The sequence below is a fragment of the Mirounga angustirostris genome, unplaced genomic scaffold (assembly GCF_029215605.1).
Source record: "Mirounga angustirostris isolate CCGP_5_RB_7025 unplaced genomic scaffold, mMirAng1.0.hap1 SCAF_3, whole genome shotgun sequence".
NCBI classification, from domain to species: Eukaryota; Metazoa; Chordata; class Mammalia; order Carnivora; family Phocidae; genus Mirounga; species Mirounga angustirostris.
Window position 1 is genome coordinate 33,601,452 of NW_026991711.1, and position 16,184 is coordinate 33,617,635.

Here is a 16,184-nt window from a genome sequence, read left to right on the forward strand (position 1 = left end):
TTGCATTTTTATATGTGAATGATGCTTTAAAATTCAAGTCCTAAATCAAAATCATAACCTTCATTCACCCATGAATCACTTCTGTTTTCTGAAGAAATGATTATTCTTTTGAGTTGTCATCTCAACTACTCAGTAAATTCTGTAGGAATCACTAATAACTCTCCAAAGACACACTCAAATCTAGTCAGTTATCCAATCTTGTAATAACCACAATAGCTAATATTTAATGCTTATGTGACAAACACGATATCAAACAGTCATTTGGTCCTCACAACAATTATATTAGTTACTATTATTATCTTTATTTTATACATGAGGAAACTGAGGCACATAGAGGCTAAAAAACTTTCCTAAAGTCAAGCACCTAGTAACAAAAGAGCCAGTACCATAACCTAGGCAATCTACTTCCAGGAAAAGTAATCTTTTTTTTTTTTTTTTTAAAGATTTTATTTATTTGACAGAGAGAGAGAGGGAGTGAGCATAAGCAGGGGGAGTGGCAGGCAGAGGGAGAGGGAGAAGCAGACTCCCCGCTGAGCAGGGAGCCCGATGTGGGGCTCTATCCCAGGACCCTGGGATCATGACCTGAGCCGAAAGCAGAAGCTCAACCAGCTGAGCCACCCAGGTACCCCCAGGAAAAGTAATCTTAAATTATATTGCCTCTAATGCATGCAGACTGTAGATTCCCCTTGTTTGTGATGATAGTGGGATTGAGTGCTATTACGCGATATTTAGGGAAATCTACAAAATGTATAACGCTTCATTAAAATAAGCATCCTTCACACCAAGATGTTCCTGAAAAGACAGGTAGAAAGGGGTCAGTAGCAAATGGGAAATATGATTATGTTAATAGCTGGGCTTATAGTGAAAACCCCAATTCAGAGGTCTCTGGTAGACAGGGATAGAGAATGTGATAGGTTTAAGAGAGCCTGTTAAGCCCCAATCCCATCTTAACACCTGTTGGCTCCTGGAGACTACATTAGAGTATACATATTGCAGAAGACTGAAAAGACTGGAACAAAACCTTCTGTTTTGTTTCAGTCACAACAAGGTGTACTCATGACTGTGACTTTTCAGTTAGAGACTACCCAACTAGAAACTTGGCCCAAACTATGTCTTGGAATATGGCCCAAACATACCATTTTTTTTTCTATGAGAGGGGGTGGGTGAGTACAGAGGGGGCAGCAAAAGATCCATCATTCATCATCCCATAGTTGTATTTCTTTTTTTTTTTTTTTTAAGATTTTATTTATTTATTTGAGAGAGAGAATGAGACAGAGAGAGAGAGCATGAGATGGAGGATCAGAGGGAGAAGCAGACTCCCTGCCGAGCAGGGAGCCTGATGCGGGACTCGATCCCGGGACTCCAGGATCATGACCTGAGCCGAAGGCAGTCGCTTAACCAACTGAGCCACCCAGGCGTCCCCCATAGTTGTATTTCTAAAACCAAATCTCCCATCTATTCCCCATGCCATCATACCAATTGAGGCCACTGTTACTTACCTCTCATCTAGACATTAGGAACTACTGTTCAGGGTATCTTATATTACCCTGAATCTATATCATATATTACTACCAAGTTAACTCTCTGGGATCTTTGACATGATTTTTATCATGTCACCTCTTATTTCTCACTGGAATAAGTATCAGTTCTTTTTTCCTGACATTCCAGGCCTACCAAAATATGAAACCATACCTCCCTACTTGTACACTCCAAATCAGCTGACTGAATTATCTGCTGCTTCCTGACAATCCTTTAATTTTTTTGCCTTTTAGGTTTATGAAGTTTTTGGAATGCTCTTCTCTCAGATCTGTGTATCAAATGGTTGAAACAGAAAAAGGGAATTAAGAGTACACTTATCATGATGAGCACTGAGTAATATATAGAATTGTTGAATCATTCTGTTGTACACCTGAAATATAACACTGTATTGTTAATTATACTTCAACTTAAAAAATATTAAAATTCATACCTCAAATGCTTGTATCATATACCACCTGCTCTAAAAGGTCATTCCTGATACTCCCTTAACATAGATAGAGACATTTATAGATCAGTATGGACACTGCAAGACATAATAACATTTTGCTTTAAAATACAAATACGTATCCACGTTTATTCTTTCAGCTCTTTGGAAACAAATTTTTTTTATTCTTCTACAGTATCATGAACAAAGGTTCAATGAATTTTGAGTTGAATAACTTCTAGCTCATGATAGGGAAAATTTAGAGAGATGTTTTAGTTCCTGTTACTCTTATCATAGTCCAACCTCCATCAAGGAGAAATCTGAACACAATACATATTTTTCTCTATAATCTCTGAAACTATGGGGAGAGCTAGGTTTCCTTGTTGCCTTTTGATATAGTTCATAAAGTGCAGAGTTCATAATGTTGGCTCTCATAATAAAAGGAAATTAGGCAAGCAATGTTAAACATTTGGAATTCATAGGAAGGAAACCTTAGGTTCATCCACCCATTAATGAATGAAGGAAAGCAGGGAAAGGTTCACAGAACTGAGCTACAGAGTCAATTCTGACAGGGAAGTCAGTCATGGTAATTGATTTCCATTAGGTTCAGCTATAAAATGATAAAGGAAAGTCAGCTTATCTATATGGAATTTTACTTTATGTACAGTTATGTAGGTACAAATCTATATTCAGATCATATCTACAGTTAAAAATTCATGTGTTTATAAAATTAAATCATAATTAAAAAAAAATAAAATTCAGAGGGGTGCCTGGCTGGCTCAGTCAGTGGAGCATGTGACCCTTGATCTTGGGGTTGTGAGTCTGAGCCCCACATTGGGTGTAAAGATTACTTAAAAATAAAATCTTAAAAAAATAAAATTCATAAAAAGAAAAAAGTTAGGTATATTTTTCACAGTCCTACCAAATGAACCCCAAGAAGTACTACTGCTATTCTTTTTATTGAAAGTTCATGAAAAGTTTGAGCCATTTAACACTGCTCTAGCGCTATCATTAAAGAAATATGTATGGCTTAAGAAGCCATAAACTTTAGCTTTACCTTGGTATAAATTATAATTTGTAAATGTAATACTGTCTAAAATTTGTAGCGTAAATACATAAGCCTGCAGAAAAGCAGAGCTTACAAATTTCTTATAAGTGGAATGCTTAGGGAGTCTATTGATAGTGATGGGAAGGGGACGTTTCTATAATGAAGAGAGGCATTATTGGCTATACTGAATACCAAGTGGAAGAATACAGCTGCCAGAGATATGGAAAACTGGCTAACACATTATTTTCCTTTAGAAGCATTCAGTTAATACTTTTCATTTTCAAAAATTAGACATCCGTGCTTCAGTTAAAGAAACATTTACTTTGCAAATGCTTTAACTTTGGACTAACAAAATCTGTGTTTACTATATACGAATGATTGAATTTCACAACACATATTTCTCATTTAAACATCTGTTGACTTATTTCTGGATCAAATGCACAGTTTAACCAATGGCAAAAGATGACAAATGAATAAGAATAGACATGTTTGTGGCACAAGCATACAGAACATTCCATTCTCATAAACCATACCTTGATTTTCCTGTAAAGTACTTTAAAAAATTGTTTCAAAGCTGACATTTCATTGTCATTTACAGGTACATGAGTTCTTTTACAGGTTTACATATGAACAGCCTATCTGACTAGAATGATCTGGGTGCACTCTTGCCTGAAGGCAGGGAGATGTATTCTTTTGGTCATCTTCCATCACTGGACAAAAACAATTTTAGAAATGATAGGCATCATTACATTTGGAGTACCTATGAATAATCTAGCCATAGAAATTCACATTTGGGGTCCCAGTGAATTAAAAGAAAACATGTAAGTTCTAATAGTAGATATCTGGATGTCACTTAAGTTTTGCTGTTTAAAGATGTATTAATTCATTTCTTACTTTTTTACAAATATATAGACTTCTCATTTTAAAAAGGGAAAAACAGGGGTGCACAGGTGGCTCAGTCAGTTAAGCATCTGACCCTTGGTTTCCGCTATTGTCACGATCTCAGGGTGGTGAGATTGAGCCCTGGGGCTCAGGCTCCCGCTCAGCATGGAGTCTGCTGAAATTCTTTCCCTCTTTCTCCCCCTTGCCCATCCCCTTGCTCTAGCATGGAGCATGCTCTCTCTCTCTCTTTCTCTCAAATAAATAAATTTTTAAAAAAGGCAAAAAACATTTAAGTTAAAAAAACACATCCATTTAAAATACATGGATATATATTTTTTAAACTTACAAAAAATGCAAAGAAAATTTCAATAGTATAAATTACTAATAATTAAAATAAATAATAAGATGAAGAAAGGGCCCTCCTTCTTTAGAGAGCTTTGTAACAGTGAAGGTTATCCATTTGCATGAAATAGTTTTACCAAGTCTGGTCAGAGACTGCTCCTAACCATTTATCTTTACGATGCTGAAAGAGAACATAGGCGTATCTTAGTTTAAAAATCAACTAACTGGATGATGATAATAAATAATAGTTAACATTTATTGAGAACTTAAAATTGTGTATGGAATTTCATTTAATACTATAAAGCAAGGAATTATATAATATATTGGTTATGTTTCTTCTTTCTTTTACAGTAACACACTTTGATGGCTAAAAGGAATTGAGAATATCTTCCCATCTAGTAATAATGACTTCTACAGAAGAAACTAAATGATCACATATCTGGCACATACCATAGAAATACACAGGTTATACATAAACATTTATTAAAACCAGAAAGGGCTAAAAGTGATGAGAAAAGTAAGTAGAACAAAAATAAAATATGAAATAGTCATTATTGAAGCATTCGAGGTCTTATTTAATGAATCTCAAATACAGTAAAGCAAAATTTAATTGCTATATAAAAAAAGCAATTAAATAGTATAACTGAAGTTAATATAGCTTACCTTAGAGCTATATTCTTATACTGTGTCTTAAAAATGCCCAACTCTGTTTCTTTAACCCTTAATGTCACTGCCATGATGTTCTTAAAAAATCTTACTAAAAATCATGTCAGATGACTTTTTATTCATAATATGTGTCATATATCATATGGTACAGAGTCTAGAATCTCTAAGGAGCTATTTGTTCAAGAGCTGGTAATTTGCTTAATGTCACATTAGAAAGTTAAAATAGTAATCCAACTTTATAAAATTTTAACAACTTCTAAAATTAGCTGACACCTTATAAAATTCTGGTTGGAAAATGTAAAAATAAAATGTTACTCATACTGAAGAACCTGAATAAATACTAACTCAAGCGACTTAAAGGCAATTTTTTTTTTTTTAAATGTAGTGGGTTGAATGGTAGCCCCTCCCCAAGATACATATACATGTAGTAGTCTCTAGAACGTGTGAATATTATGTTATTTGGAAAAAGGAGCCTTGCAGATTTGATTAAGTTAAGCACCTTGAGAGGAAGACCCTGGAATATCTGGATGGGCCCTAAATGCAATCATGTGCATGCATATGAGACCTACAGAGGAGAAGGTAATGTGAAGACAGAGGCAGAGATGGTGTGGTGTGGCCACAAGCCAAGGAAGCCAACGAAGCCAAGGAACTCCTGGAGCCCCCAGAAGATGGAAGAAGTAAGGAACAGATTGCTCCTAGAGTTTCTGGAAGGGTGTATGGCCTTGCAGACACCTACCTGAGGATGTTATATAACCTCTTTGGATTTGTTAACTCATTTGCAAAATGAGTTGAATGTTTTCAATGATCTCAAAGTTTTTCCCAACTCTGAACTTTTGGGAACTTTCAAAGTGTTAAAAGTAGTAAGGCACAGTATAAAAATCATAACAGAAATAAAGAATATTAAAATAGTAACGATGGACAGGTTGGTTAACTGAAATCTGTCAGAAGATTCATAGGGTTGCACAGATTTATAAATGGTAATTATTAAATACTTAAAAAGTTGGCAATATGTAAAATTCTCCATAAAGTCATTAGCTTTTAGATATGGTCATATAGCTCTAGTTATATGTCCAGAAATGTGCCATGCTCCATGTATCATAATAGAAACAAAACCTGAATGATTTACAGAACATAAACAATACTCATTATGTGGGTATTAAAAAAGTTAATACATAAAAAACACTTAAATAGTGCTAGGCATAGTAAGAGATCAATAAATATTAACTTTGCTGTCTGGGATAAATGTTATCTTTTCTTCTTTTAAGTATCTTCTATCCATAAAAATGATCTCATAACTACAACTTTTCAAGGTAATGTTAAAAGAGTTTATATAGTAATGAAGTTTTTAAAAGCTTAACTATCTGACTTTTATTCAGTGCTAACCATTTTTTTTTGCTCCTCTAAAACACACACTTCCAATCAATTCTGTTTCCTTTTCACTGAAAGAACTTTTTATGATGACTGCAACACTGAAGTATAATTTAGAAGCAGTCTCTAAAACTGGAAGTAATGTTCATCTAAATATGCCTGCCAAGTTTAAAAATGTATTAGGAGTTAAATTGAAACATGTTGAAAATGACTCATTGTGGACCAGAATATACACTGTAGGAAATAAGAGCTCATTTACAAGTGGGAGAAATACACTCACACTTCATCTGTGGTAATTCTCTGGACTTTCCTTCCAGTAAACATCATATTTTAAAATAATCGTGGAAAATATCTTACTTTTAACTGAAGTTTTTATGAGTTGAGTTAGTTAGCTAGCATTCCAATTTTTATACATATCTTTTTTTGGACGTGGGTATATTTACCAAATGTAAATCTATGAAAATTTCCCCCAAAGCAACAGAGCAGCAGCCTATTAAAAAAAAAAAAAAAAAAGGCTATACACACACACACACACACACACACACTCTCTCTCTCTCTCTCTCTCTCTCTCTCTGGTTCAATTCACACGCATAATGACCAACTATGACTCTAGACTTCTAAGAAAGCATCCTAAAAATTGTGTAAACATATAATAATAGTGTGCTTTCCTTCATTTACAAACATGATGTTATTGATAAGTCACCAGGAGGGCATGTATTTGAGTTTTTTTGTAGTAGTATTTACATATTTGTACTGATTCTATCTACCATCTCCACTTTTTACATACATCAGAGGCATCTGGCTAGACTTAAAAAAGGCCATGGAACTCACCCGTCCTTCCACCCCCGCCACTGTAGCAAAGGTCTGTAAGATGAATGAACCTGAAATCTTGGTTTTACTACCAACATTCTCTTTAAGCTAGTTAATGAGACACACACTTAAATATATCTTTGATCATTAACTTTAATGTGCCCTTAAGATGAATTCAATGAAAAAGTGCTTATGAATAGCAGTTTGTTTAAATTTTCTGAGCTTTGTTTCCTTATTTTATCAATTATTCACTCATTACTATAGAAAATAATTCATTGTAGTATCTGTTCAGCACCCTTTTATCTAGGAATTTTATCTAGAAACTACCCTTACAACCACGGGTTTAAAATGTGACCATCACCTCTGGCAACAATTGAGCAGTCTGGGCATGAACATGTAACCCAAATTGGGAAACAGCACTTTCCCTTTGGGATATTCAATACATAAAGGCTCTTGAGCATATCTTCATTGTGTACACATTGTCATTACAGATTTTTTTTTTTTTTAAAGATTTTATTTATTTATTTGACAGAGAGAGACATAGTGAGAGCAGGAACACAAGCAGGGGGAGTGGGAGAGGGAGAAGCAGGCCTCCCGCGGAGCAGGGAGCCCGATGTGGGACTCGATCCCAGGACCCTGGGATCATGACCTGAGCCGAAGGCAGATGCTTAACAACTGAGCCACCCAGGCGCCCTGTCATTACAGATTTATTCTCAAGATGCTGAATTCTTTTTTTTTTTTTTTAAAGATTTTATTTATTTATTTGAGAGAAAATGAGAGACAGAGAGCATGAGAGGGAAGAGGGCAGAGGGAGAAGCAGACCCCCCCGCTGAGCAGGGAGCCCGATGCGGGACTCGATCCCGGGACTACAGGATCATGACCTGAGCCGAAGGCAGTCGCTTAACCAACTGAGCCACCCAGGCGCCCAAGATGCTGAATTCTTATTTTAAAACAATTTTTAATAAATTTATTGTAGAATAGTTTTAGATTCTGTGTTATTTTTCCCTTTTTATCGTTTTCTTTTTTTTATTCATTTTTTTTTTAAGATTTTATTTATTTGAGAAGAGAGTGAACGAGAGCAGGGTGAAGGGCAGAGGGAGAAGCAGACTCCCCATTGAGTAAGGAGCCCGATGTGGGACTTGATCCCGAGACTCCAGGATCATGACCTGAGCCAAAGGCAGTCGCTTAACCGACTGAGCCACCCAGGAACCCCCTTTTTATCTTTTTCATCTTTAAACATCCTTAATCACTTATTGATGTGATTTTGACCCAAACTGTATTTCTTTTCTTATACAGTAGTGTTTATTACATTTATAATTATTGTCAGAAAACATAACATACAGTCTTCTGCCATCTTACTAATTTGTACTTTTTGGTTTTTTGCTCCTCTGCTTTGTCAACTATCTTTGGTTATAAGGTCTGTGCTTTCTTGTTGCCATAGGAATGTACGTTCTATTGAAATGGAGACCCCTTTGTCTTGCAGAATGTCACAAAAATGTGGTTACAAAATCTTCAATTTTAGAAGTCCTCCATTAACTTAACATTTCAGAACTCTTTTGAATTCTTTTAAAGGCAAATTCCTCTTTAGACCATAGGTCAGAGTTTCCTAGACTATTATTTTATGCAAAACTAGCTAACTTAGTATTCCCCTGTTAATCATTGGGAATGGGAGGAGGGACATCAAAATAGGGTATGAGACAGGTACAAGGTACTCAATTTATTATATTTATTAACTAAAAGAAAGTGTGTTTAAAGTGTAAAATTTGTAAAGAATTACCCACTGGGCTCAATGTGAAATCTAGGTTTAACCAATCTGATTTAACCAATTACTGGTTAAAAAATAAGTAAAAAGCCCGAAAGCATTTAATCAGTAATGTTCCTCGAGGTTGAACTATTAATCAACATTCTTTGAAACTGATATTCAAACTGCTTTCAATTCATCATTTATTTACAGTGTTATTATTTTCACATTTTTCCATGAGTCTACAAAGATATTCTTAATCTTGATAAGATGTTTTGCTAAAATTGGAATACCTTCTATCATTGACATTCTCCTCTAGAGGTTCTAGTAAATATCTCAAGGAAGAAATAAAAGTAGTTTGTCAAGACTTTAACAGTTAACTAAAGGTGGCTTATGGTTTTCACCATCTCCTTTTCTAAATGCTCACTATCTTTTCAATTACTTTAGAATGTTTATGGTGGATTGTATTCAAGTTTATTGGTGTATAGTTTCTGAAATCTCTCCTCCTCAACCATTCAGAGAAAAAGGACATTTGCTTGTTTCCAGACTTCTGGTACTCAGTCTGATAACAATATTTGAATACGATAACCAACACTTCCTCAAGTTCTTTCAAACCTTAGGGTACTAAAGCATGAGTCTTTGAGAAAAGTTAACGTCTTCTTTTGATATTTCTGGTTAAGGCACCAAGAAGGGCACAATGATAAATGGTAATAACTAACATTTCTTTAATATTTACAGTTTACAAAGTGTTTTCAGAGACTATTACAGAGTACGTATTTGAGGAAAGGATACTTCAGGATCATGTAGGGAACTTCATGGAAGTATAAATTCCTGGCCCCTCTCTACAGAGATGTTTATTTTTTTAAAGATTTATTTGAGAGAGAGAGAGAGAGAAAGCGCACGACAGCAAGTGGGGTATGGGAGGGGCAGTGGGAGAGAATCTTAAGCAGACTCCATGCCCAGCACAAAGCCCGACGTGGGGCTCAATCTCACCACCCTGAGATCATGACCTGAGCCAAAACCAAGAGCCGGACACTTAACCGAATGCACCACCCAGGTGTCCCTACAGAGATATTTATTTACTAAGAGTAGAGGGAGACAAAGGAATATGTCTTCCAGAAAAAAAAGAAATTCTGTAGGTGACTGAAATTTATCTATATTTGGGAACCACTGATGTAGTAAAATGAGGAAGAGCACTGGGCACTCTTTTCAGCATTCAAACTGCTTTCACACTGGAAAATTTTAAGTCAAAATGAATACAGAAAACTCTAATCAATTGTAGTTGATAGACATTTATTGAGAATTGCTTATCAAAGACAATGAATAGAGACTTTTCTAGAGAAGCAAGGATGGAGAAGAAAAAAAAATCTCTGACCTCAAAAAAACCCCAATACTTCACAGGGAGAAATTAGTAAATAAACTAACAATATAATGGGTAGAAAACAGAGAGAAGAGACTTCAATATTTCTGAAGGTTGCTCAGAAGATGCGATCACTGAGTTCAGTCCTACCAAATGAATGGGTATCTACCTAGTAGATGAATGGTAGGACACATGAACAAGGGAAGAGAAAAGGCCATTCCTAAGAAAGAACACATATATAGGGGTTAAGAGAGAAAGCACCATACACTTAAAAAACTACAAGAGATCAATTTGTCTGAAGTATATGGAGGAGAATAAGAAAAAGATCTGAGTCTGGGAAGATAGGCAGGGTGTCTGTGAATAAGTTTAAATGCTAAGCTGTGCAGTCTGGATGACACCCTGTTGAATGACAGGATCAGAGTTCTCAGTTTTAGAACAATTACTCTGGAAGAGTGAGTGATGAAACAAAGAGGACTAAACTAAAAGCAGAGAGATAGTTCTGAGACTACCATAAATATTTCAGGCAGAGAAAATACAGACTGGACTAAAGTGGTGGCACCGGGGATTAAGAGAAGGAAAATGATTAGATATATTTAGAAATGGAAAATAACAGGGGTGCCTGGGTGGCGCAGTGGTTGCATGTTGCACTCTTGGTCTTGGCTCAGGTCGTGATCTCAGGATCGTGGGATCGAGCCCCGTGTTGGGGTCCGTGCTCAGTGCAGAGTCTGCTTAAGACTCTCTCTCCCTCTCCCTCTGCCCCTCCTCACTGTGTGCTCTCTCTAAAAAATCAAAAGTCTTAAAAAAAAAATGGAATATAATATGACATTTGCTTATCTTAAGTGTCAGAGAGGCCTTTCTTGATTATTGTTATCATGGTATACCCTGCCTAGGCCATTATTCTTCCTCACAATACCTAGTTCATAACAATCATGAAAGCATAATTATAATATAGTAATTAATATCTAATGGCTTGTTTACTTTCTGTCTTCCTCAATTGACTCTCAGCAGGGGCAAGCTCTAGGTTTTTTTTTTTTTTTAAGATTTTATTTATTTATTTGACAGAGAGAGACAAGACGAGCAAGGGAACACAAGCAGGGGGAGTGGGAGAGGGAGAAGCAGGCTCCCCGCAGAGCAGGGAGGCTGATGCGGGCCTCAATCCCAGGACCCTGGGATCATGACCTGAGCCGAAGGCAGATGCTTAATGACTGAGCCACTCAGGTGCCCCAGGGGCAAGCTGTAGTTTATTTACTAATATATACCAGCATCTACCACAGTGACTGGCATATGGTAGTTATCAATAAGTATTTATTAGTTGAATAAATGGGAAGTGGGGTAAAGTGAGGGGAAAAAAAAGTAGTTGTGAATCACCAGCTTTCTTGTTCTAGTGCCTGGGCAAATGATGATGTTAGTCAGAATGCAAAATTATAGGAGGAAGAACAGGTCTGAGCAAGAGGATTAACTGAGTGGGGAGAGATGGAGCAACCAATTAGGAGTTTACTGTACACAATTTCAACATGACACCAGTCAAGAAGTAATGAGAAGCTGCTCCAGCAACAAGAGTGAAGAGGATTTTAGGGGGTGCCTGGGTGGCTCAGTCGTTAAGTGTCTGCCTTTGGCTCGGATCATGATCCCGGGGTCCTGGGATTGAGCCCCGCGTCGGGCTCCCTGCCCTGCTGGAACCCTGTTTCTCCCTCTCCCACTACCCCTGCTTGTGTTCCCTCTCTCACTGTGTGTCTCTCTGTCAAATAAATAATAAATAAAATCTTATAAAAAAAAAGAGTGAAGAGGATTTTAGATATATATAGGGGAGCAGAATGTAGTAGGGGTAGAATGACAAGCAATTACCCATAGGAGCAAGGGGAAAGGATTATTATTCTGAAGGCTCAAACAGAAATGGCTTTAAAATGGTGCAATCACAGAAGTGAAGTCAGCTGAAGCAAATTTTTGTTTTGGGAGGAATGAATGTGGAAGGGAGCTGAGCCTGTTTCAAAAACACTGAGTTTAAAGTTTCAGAAAGACATTCAGATAAAAATGTCAACAGGTAGCTGGAAATCTGAGACACCAAAAAAAGGTATGGTTTGAGCTGAAAAACATTGGTGGTCATTTCCTAAAGTTACAGTTTAAGTTGAGTAGAAGATGAGATCTCAAAAGTTAGATATATATGGTTGACCCTTGAACAATGTGGAGGTTTGGGGTGCTCATTCCCCGTATCGTTGAAAATCCGTGCGTAACTTCTGACTCCCCAAAACCATAAGTACAAATAGCCTACTGCTGACTGGAAACCCTACTGATAACATGAACAGTTGACTAACAGTTGATTCTATATGTTATATGTATTATATACTGCCTTCTTACAATAAAGCCAGAGAAAAGCAAACGTTATTAAGAAAATCATAAAGAGAAAATACACTTTAAGTACTGTACTGTATTTATTGAAAAAAATCTGCATTTAAGTGGACCTGTGTAGTTCAAACTCATGTTGTTCAAGGGTCATCTGTGTGTGTGTGTGTATGTGTATATAAAATTAAAAGAGGACCAAATGTCATGAAAATAGAAAAAAAACAACAACCCTGAAGACTGTTTCAGATTAAAGAAGACTGAAAAGACATAACTAATAGTAATGCAAGAATCTGAATTGGATCCTGTGCCAGAAAAAAAACTGTTACAAAGATATATTACTGGGACAACTGACAAAAATGGATAAAAGTATTGCTACCAATGTTATGCTGCATTTGATAAGTGTACTGTGGTTATATAAGAGAATATTCTTATTCCTAGGAAATAAACTGTGAAGAAGCAGAAGTATACAATCCATTTAATCTATTAAACCATTCAGAAAAAAAAATTACGTGTGTGTGTGTGTGTGTGTGTATGGGTTGGGTGGGAGAAGAAAGAGAGAATAAGAAAGATAAATAAATGTAGCAAAACATTAAAAAGGGGTTAATCTGGATAAAAGAAATGCAGCTGACCATTGAACAACACAGAGGTCAGGGGTACCTACCGTCTGTGCAGTTGAAAATCGGCATGTGTGTTTTGACTTCCCCAAAACTTAACTACTAAATGCCTACTATTACTGGAAGCCTTACTGGTAACAAACAGTTGATTAACACATTATTTTGCATGTTATATGTATTATATACTGTATTCCTATAATAAAGTAAGCTAGAGAAAACATGTTATTAAAAACTTCATAAGGAAGAGAAAATACATTAATGGTACTGTACTGTATTTACTGGAAAACATCAGCATATAAGTTCAAACCCTTGTTGTTCAAGGGTCAACTATATACAAGTTCTTTGTACCATTCACGTAGCTTCTGTGCTAAAGAAGATGCTAAAAAAGAATATGAACCAAGAAAGAATGTGAGAGCACAGTGTTGATTTTATAAGACACAAAGAGAATCAATGCTCTGAAAGTGACAATCATTCAATTACTCAGGACTGAGAAGGGGTTTACATTGGCAGGTATGGAAAGAGCACTTCTCTATAGCAATTATTCCATTTACACAACAAAATATGCTGATAATTCTAGTCCATTACTATATAAAGATGTTCTGTCCCATTACTATATAAAGATGTTCCGTCCCACAAAATCTCAGATAACAACATTGGCATTAATCATTAATTCTCCTGCTATAGAGTACATATCCTTTTTGACCACAGAAGTGCCCAGTTCTTTAAAAGAATGACAGAAAACAGTATCAAATTGCTTAGTGTGTGTGTGTGTGTTTTGACTTGCTGCACAAAAATATTCAAGATATGTTCTTTTGAGGTGAAGAATTGGCATTATCACTTTAGAATCAGTACCTTTTAAACTAATTATAAACAATAAATTATCCATGAATGGCAAAAGGATTCCCTAGGCCACTGTCCCTGGTGGGAGACGGAATATTAGATCAGACCAATACCTAATAAAGAAAAAGGAAGACAGAGGAAAGGTGGCATAAAATAAAATTCATACATTGTGATGTGAATATGAGAGTTTCTTATCAGTTCCTTTCAGAGCCTCTAGTCTAAACTAAAAAGGAATAGATATTTTACATCTCAACAATAAATTTCTTAACGCTTTCATGAACACTATATTACCACCAATTCTAAAGCCGTTACTGGGAAAAAAAAAACAGAATTACTTAAGATGTAATGAGTCCCACTTGAGTTATAATCCCATGCAAGTGGCCGAATATATGTCAGATGGAATAGCAGCTCAGAAGCAAATAGAAAATTTTAGAACAACATAGGGCTAGACTATTTCAATATAAACAAAATCTATGGGCAAAAAGAATACTGCAAGGAATAAAAGAAATTAAGTAACAAAGAAAAGATAATTTTTAAATTTTGGAAAATCATTAGAGAGGTCCATTAATGAGAATATTCTGCAAATTATCAAACAAAAAAAATCAGATACTAAAAAATTTCATTTTAAAAGTAGAAACCTGGGGCGCCTAGGGTGGCTCAGTCAGTTAAGCGTCTGACTCTTTTTTTTTTTTTTTTTAAGATTTCATTGATTTATTTTAGAGAGAGAGCGTGTGTGTGTGCGCGCGCACGAGAGAGGGGGTGGGGCAGAGGGAAAGGGAGAGAGAGAACCTCAAGGAGACTCTACACTGAGCATGGAGCCCAACATGGGGCATGGAGCCTACATTAAAGAAAAAAAAAAAAAGAAAAGAAACTTACTGTATTATTCTTTCTTTCATAAAGACAAAAGAGTAACTTATTTTAGGATTGAGAATTAGGAATTTCTCTATTCAAATAACAAGTATGTGAATTACTTTGTGTAACCATGAAACTAAGAATAATATGAATGAAGTTATTGTAATTTATTAAGAAAAATAGAGTTTAAGTACAATACCACAGCTGTTATTTCAATTTGAGTATCTTTACTTCATTAAGTTTATCTTGCAAATGACACAAACATTACTTGCCTGCTAAAGAAGCCAATAGCAGATTAAAAGGCAGATAAACAAAGATAAAACAATATATGAATATGAAAAAAGGCAGAATAAGGGAGACATGTCAAAACTGTTCTACTCTTGGGGATAAAACACTGAATGGAAATTCTGGACAGCTGGCTACTGTATTAAGGTTTAAACTAGCCCAGTATGACACAAAAATCACAAACTCTACTCACCAGATCTCCTATTCCCTCTTATCTTCTATGAGTAAAAGAGTGAGGACAAAATCCTGCTATTACCAGAGAAATTGTAGGGACTGATAATAATTTCAGGTAATATTCATTTAAAAATGCTTATGGACTGAAAATGATTCCAAATATATTTCAAAATATGGAATACATATTTTAAAACAGTTAAAACAACCATAACTGGGGGCACCTAGGGGGCTCAGCTGGTTAAGCATTGGCCTTTGGCGCAGGTCATGATCCCAGCATCCTGGGATTGAGCCCCACATCAGGCTCCTGGCTCAGCAGGGAGTCTGCTTCTCCCTCTCCCTCTGCCTCTCCTCCTGCTCATGCTCTCTCTCTCTGTATCTGTCTCAAATAAATAAAATCCGTAAAAGAATTGTTTTTTTTAAAAAAAAAAAAACCAGGGCGCCTGGGTGGCTCAGTTGGTTAAGCGACTGCCTTCGGCTCAGGTCATGATCCTGGAGTCCCGGGATCGAGTCCCGCATCGGGCTCCCTGCTCGGCAGGGAGTCTGCTTCTCCCTCTGACCCTCCCCCTCTCATGCTCTCTCTCTCTCTCTCATTCTCGCTCTCAAATAAATAAATAAATAAATAAAAAAACCCAGGGCGCCTGGGTGGCTCAGATGGTTAAGCGTCTGCCTTCGGCTCAGGTCATGATCCCAGGGTCCTGGGATCGAGTCCCGCATCAGGCTCCCTGCTCCTTGGGAGCCTGCTTCTCCCTCTGCTTCTCTCTCTCTCTCTGTCTCTCATGAATAAATAAGTAAAATCTTAAAAAAAAAAAAAATAACTGAAAAAAATACTATTAAAATTAATTCTGGATTGCAAGCTTTCTATTTAGATTCATATATAGACCTCTCTTGTAGGATCCCAA

General features: G+C 36.3%; 1 protein-coding gene across 4 annotated transcripts in view; it reads right to left on the reverse strand.

The window, feature by feature from the left end:
• Window positions 1–16,184, reverse strand: part of PIBF1 (progesterone immunomodulatory binding factor 1) — a 212,115-nt gene that overhangs the window by 106,990 nt on the left and 88,941 nt on the right. The window lies entirely within an intron of this gene.